A 6,600-nucleotide genomic window follows, 5' to 3' on the forward strand; every position below is an offset into this window, starting at 1 on the left:
TGGACTCGTGCTAGAAGCCCAAGCCCTCTCACGCGACCGCGTGCCCCACGCGGCTGCATCATTTTCCAAAAATGGCCATCCGCGCTATCGCGTCACCCACGCGATCGCGTCACCCTAATTTTGGCAAATAAATTAATTTGAACAGAGAGTTGTGCTGGCGCGAGGCTGCACTCGCGCCAGAAGCATAACATGGGTCACGCGACCGCGTGACCGACGCGACTGGTGCACGAAATTGTGATCATCAATGGCGCCATCAACATGGTACGCTCATTGCAATCTCAACTCTCCATCACAACTCCGCACAACTAACCAGCAAGTGCACTGGGTCGTCCAAGTAATAAACCTTACGCGAGTAAGGGTCGATCCCACGGAGATTGTTGGTATGAAGCAAGCTATGGTCACCTTGTAAATCTTAGTCAGGCAGACTCAAATGGGTATAGATGATGAATAAAACATAAAGATAAAGATAGAGGTACTTATGCAATTCATTGGTGGGAATTTCAGATAAGCGCATGAAGATGCTGTGTCCCTTCCGTCTCTCTGCTTTCCTACTGTCTTCATCCAATCCTTCTTACTCCTTTCCATGGCAAGCTTATGCAAGGGTTTCACCGTTGTCAGTGGCTACCTCCCATCCTCTCAGTGGAAATGTTCAACGCACCCTGTCACGGCACGGCTATCCATCTGTCGGTTCTCGATCAGGCCGGAATAGAATCCATTGATTCTTTTGCGTCTGTCACTAACGCCCCGCCCTCAGGAGTTTGAAGCACGTCACAGTCATTCAATCATTGAATCCTACTCAGAATACCACAGACAAGGTTAGACCTTCCGGATTCTCTTGAATGCCGCCATCAGTTCTTGCCTATACCACGAAGACTCTAATCTCACGGAATGGCTGGCTCGTTTGTCAGGTGAGCACTCGGTTGTCAGGCGATCAACCATGCATCGTGTATCAGGAATCCAAGAGATAAACATTAGAGCCTTGTTTGCTTGTAGAACAGAAGTGGATGTCAGGCACTCGTTCATAGGTGAGAATGATGATGAGTGTCACATAATCATCACATTCATCATGTTCTTGGGTGCAAATGAATATCTTAGAACAATGATGAGCGAATAATTTGTACCCTTTTTGGCATTGTTTTTAGTATGTTTTTAGTAGTTTTAGTTGAGTTTTTAGTATATTTTTATTAGTTTTTAGTTAAAATTCACTTTTCTGGACTTTACTATGAGTTTGTGTGATTTTCTGTGATTTCAGGTATTTTCTGGCTGAAATTGAGGGACCTGAGCAAAAATCTGATTCAGAGACTGAAAAGGACTGCAGATGCTGTTGGATTCTGACTTCCCTGCACTCGAAGTGGATTTTCTGGAGCTACAAAAGTCCAATTGGCGCGCTCTCAACGGCGTTGGAAAGTAGACATCCTGGGCTTTCCAGCAATATATGATAGTCCATACTTTGCTCAAGATTTGATGGCCCAAACCGGCGTTCAAAGTCACCCTCAGGAATTCCAGCGTTAAACGCCGGAACTGGCACCTAAATGGGAGTTAAACGCCCAAACTGGCATAAAAGCTGGCGTTTAACTCCAAGAAGAGTCTCTACACGAAATTGCTTCATTGCTCAGCCCAAGCACACACCAAGTGGGCCCGGAAGTGGATTTTTATGTCATTTACTCATCTCTGTACACCCTAGGCTACTAGTTTTCTATAAGTAGGACCTTTTGCTATTGTATTTTCATCTTGGGGACATCTAGTTCTTAGATCATTGGGAGGCTGGCCTCACGGCCATGCCTAGACCTTGTTCTTATGTATTTTCAACGGTGGAGTTTCTACACACCATAGATTAAGGTGTGGAGTTCTGCTGTACCTCGAGTATTAATGCAATTACTATTGTTCTTCTATTCAATTCCGCTTGTTCTTTGTCCAAGATATCACTTGTTCTTCAACTTGATGAATGTGATGATTCGTGACACTCATCATCATTCTCACCTATGAACAAGGTGACTGACAACCACTTTTGTTCTACGAGCAACCAAGGCTCTGGTGAATATCTCTTGGATTCCTGATACACGATGCATGGTTGATCGCCTGACAACCGAGTGCTCGCCTGACAAACGAGCCAGCCATTCCGTGAGATCAGAGTCTTCATGGTATAGGCTAGAACTGATGGCGGCATTCAAGAGAATCCGGAAGGTCTAACCTTGTCTGTGGTATTCTGAGTAGGATTCAATGATTGAATGACTGTGACGTGCTTCAAACTCCTAGCAGGCGGGGCGTTAGTGACAGACGCAAAAGAATCACTGGATTCTATTCCGGCCTGACCGAGAACCGACAGCTGATTAGCCATATGCTGTGACAGAGCATAGGAACATTTTCACTGAGAGGATGGGAGGTAGCCACTGACAACGGTGAAACCCTACATAAGCTTGCCATGGAAAGGAGTAAGAAGGATTGGATGAAGACAGTAGGAAAGCAGAGAGACGGAAGGGAAGGCATCTTCATACGCTTATCTGAAGTTCCTACCAATGAATTACATAAGTACCTCTATCTTTATCTTTATGTTTCATTCATCATCTATACCCATTTGAGTCTGCCTGACTAAGATTTACAAGGTGACCATAGCTTGCTTCATACCAACAATCTCCGTGGGATCGACCCTTACTCACGTAAGGTATTACCTGGATGACCCAGTGCACTTGCTGGTTAGTTGTGCGAAGTTGTAGTGATCACGATTTCGCGCACCAAGTTTTTGGCGCCGTTGCCGGGGATTGTTTTGTGTATGGACAACTGACGGTTCATCTTGTTGCTTAGATTAGGTATTTTTCTTCAGAATTCTTAAGAATGAATTCTAGTGTTTCAAGGTGATGTTCTTATCATCACCAAAGCTGATTGATCTTCATCAATTTAGCTCTTGAATGCAATGTCCTGCTGAAGCTTGGCTAGCCATGTCTAATTCCTTTAGACTGAAGCTTTAGACTAACATTGCATGATTCCTGGAATTCTCATTAAGAATTTTGATACCTTTATTTTCTTTATTTTCGAAAAAGCACAAAAAAATTACAAAATCATAAAAACCAAAAATATTTTATGTTTCTTGTTTGAGTCTAGAGTCTCATCTTAAGTTTGGTGTCAATTGCATGCATTCATTCATGTGTCTTAAGGATCTTCAAGTAATTCTTGATTATTTCTTACTCTGATCTTTGAATCCTCTTGACTTGAGTGTTTTGTTATTTTCCATATGCATTTTCATTTTGTCAATGTCAGTAGTATACAAACTGCTAAGTTTGGTGTCTTGCATGCATTGTTATTTGATTTTAGTTGCATTTTGATTATTAAAAATCCAAAAATATTTTTAATTTGTGTCTTCTCAAGTCAATAATACAGAGAATTGAAGATTCAGAACATACAGCAGAGGAATTGCACAGAAAAAGCTGGGCGTTCAAAACGCCCAGTGAAGAAGGACAGACTGGCGTTTAAACGCCAGCCAGGGTATCTGGTTGGGCGTTTAACGCCCAAAAGGGTATAGTTTTGGGCGTTAAACGCCAGAATGTGCACCATTCTGGGCGTTTAACGCCAGGATGGCACAAAGGGGAGGATTTTGTTTTCAAATCAATTTTTTTTCAAGTTTTCAAATTTTTTCAAAATCAAATCTTTTTCAAATCATATCTTTTCAATCAAATGTTTTCAAAATCAATTTCTTTCCTTTTTCAAAGATACTTGCTAACAATTAATGATTTGATTGAACATTTCAAGTATGTTGCCTTTTCTGTTGAGAAAGGTTTAATGTTTGAATCATATCTTTTCTTGATAGCCAAGTTATTAATTTTTAAAATCAAATCTTTTTAAAATAGTTTTCAAATCATATCTTCTCAATCACATATTTTTTAAAACCAATCATATCTTCTTAACCTCATCTTTTTCAAAATAGTTTTCAATCAAATCTTTTTGACTTCCAATTTCAAAATCTTTTTCAAAAATCACTTGATTCCTTTTCCACTTTGAGTTTTCGAAAATCATCAATCAATTTTTCAAAATGATTTTAAAAAACTTTTTAATTAATTTTCGAAAATTCTCTTCCCCTCTTCCCACATCCTTTTATTTATGGAGTACCACTCATTCTCAATGCACAATTCGAACTCTCTCTGATTTAGTTCGAATTCTTCTACCTCTTTCTTCTATTTTTCTGTTCTTCTGACACCTTAAGGAATCTCTATACAGTGACATAGAGGATTCCACATTTTCTTGTTCTCTTCTCTTTCATATGAGCAGGAACAAAGACAAAGGCATTCTTGTTGAAGCTGACCCTGAACCTGAAAGGACCTTGAAGTGAAAGCTAAGAGAAGCTAAGGCACAACTCTCTACAGAGGACCTAACAGAAATCTTCAAAGAAGAAGAACACATGGCAGCCGAAAACAACAACAATGCAAACAATGCAAGGAAGGTGCTGGGTGACTTTACTGCACCTACTCCCGACTTCTATGGGAGAAGCATCTCTATCCCTGCCATTGGAGCAAACAACTTTGAGCTTAAGCCTCAATTAGTTTCTCTAATGCAACAGAATTGCAAGTTTCATGGACTTCCATTGGAAGATCCTCATCAGTTTTTAGCTGAATTCTTGCAAATCTGTGACACTGTCAAGACTAATGGGGTTGACCCTGAAGTCTACAGACTTATGCTATTCCCTTTTGCTGTAAGAGACAGAGCTAGGACATGGTTGGACTCACAACCTAAAGAAAGCCTGGACTCATGGGAAAAGCTAGTCAATGCCTTCTTGGCAAAGTTCTTTCCACCTCAAAAATTGAGTAAGCTTAGAGTGGAAGTCCAAACCTTCAGACAGAAGGATGGAGAATCCCTCTATGAAGCTTGGGAAAGATACAAACAATTAATCAGAAAGTGCCCCTCTGATATGCTTTCTGAATGGAGCATCATAGGTATTTTCTATGATGGTCTCTCTGAACTGTCCAAGATGTCTTTGGATAGCTCTGCTGGAGGATCTCTTCATCTGAAGAAGACGCCTACAGAAGCTCAAGAACTAATTGAAATGGTTGCAAATAACCAATTCATGTACACTTCTAAAAGGAATCCTGTAAACAATGGGACAAATCAGAAGAAAGGAGTTCTTGAGATTGATACTCTGAATGCCATTTTGGCTCAGAACAAGATATTGACTCAACAAGTCAATTTGATTTCTCAAAGTCTGTCTGGAATGCAAAATGCACCAAGCAGTACTAAAGATGCTTCATCTGAAGAAGAAGCCTATGATCCTGAGAACCCTTCAATGGAAGAGGTGAATTACCTAGGAGAACCCTATGGAAACACCTATAATTCTTCATGGAGAAATCATCCAAATTTCTCATGGAAGGATCAACAGAGACCTCAACAAGGTTTCAACAACAATAATGGTGGAAGAAACAGGTTTAGCAATGGCAAGCCTTTTCCATCATCTTCTCAACAACAGACAGAGAATTCTAAGCAGAACCCCTCTGACTTAGCAACCATGGTCTCTGATCTAATCAAAACCACTCAAAGTTTCATGACTGAAACAAGGTCCTCCATTAGGAATTTGGAGGCACAAGTGGGACAGCTGAGCAAGAAAGTTACTGAACTCCCTCCTAGTACTCTCCCAAGCAACATAGAAGAAAATCCAAAAGGAGAGTGCAAGGCCATCAACATGGCCGAATTTGGAGAGGAAGGAGAGGCAGTGAACGTCACTGAGGAAGACCTCAGTAGGCGTGCACTGACCTCCAATGAGTTCCCTAATGAAGAACCATGGGAATCTGAGGCTCAAAATGAGACCATAGAGATTCCATTGGACTTACTTCTGCCTTTCATGAGCTCTGATGAGTATTCTTCCTCTGAAGAGGATGAGTATGTCACTTAAGAGCAAGTTGCTAAATACCTTGGAGGAATCATGAAGCTAAATGACAAGTTATTTGGAAATGAGACTTGGGAGAATGAACCTCCTTTGCTCACCAAAGAACTGGATGACTTGTCTAGGCAGAAATTACCTCAAAAGAGACAAGATCCTGGGAAGTTTTCAATACCTTGTACCATAGGCACCATGACCTTCAAGAAGGCTCTGTGTGACTTAGGGACAAGTGTAAACCTCATGCCTCTCTCTGTAATGGAGAAGCTAGGGATCTTTGAGGTGCAAGCTGCAAGAATCTCATTAGAGATGGCAGACAACTCAAGAAAACAAGCTCATGGACTTGTAGAGGATGTTTTGGTGAAGATTGAAAACCATTACATCCCTGCTGATTTCATAGTCCTAGAGACTGGGAAGTGCATGGATGAAACCATCATCCTTGGCAGACCCTTCCTAGCCACAGCAAAGGCTGTGATTGATGTTGATAGAGGCGAGCTGATCATTCAAGTGAATGAAGAATCCTTTGTATTTAAGGCTCAAGGATATCCCTCTGTCACCATGGAGAGGAAGCATGAAGAGCTTCTCTCAAATCAGAGTCAAACAGAGCCCCCACAGTCAAACTCTAAGTTTGGTGTTGGGAGGCCACAACCAAACTCTAAGTTTGGTGTTGAACCCCCACATTCAAACTCTAAGTTTGGTGTTGGGAGGTTCCAACATTGCTCTGATCATTTGTGAGGCTCCAT

General features: G+C 41.3%; 1 non-coding gene across 1 annotated transcript; it reads right to left on the bottom strand.

The window, feature by feature from the left end:
* Positions 1–4,795: 4,795 nt before the first annotated feature.
* LOC130984689 (small nucleolar RNA R71) lies at positions 4,796–4,903 on the bottom strand. Its single transcript, XR_009088605.1, has one exon. It is a non-coding gene; the product is annotated as a small nucleolar RNA R71 (small nucleolar RNA).
* Between the last annotated feature and the right edge of the window lie 1,697 nt (positions 4,904–6,600).

The sequence above is a fragment of the Arachis stenosperma genome, chromosome 5 (assembly GCF_014773155.1).
Source record: "Arachis stenosperma cultivar V10309 chromosome 5, arast.V10309.gnm1.PFL2, whole genome shotgun sequence".
In the NCBI taxonomy this organism is placed as follows: Eukaryota; Viridiplantae; Streptophyta; class Magnoliopsida; order Fabales; family Fabaceae; genus Arachis; species Arachis stenosperma.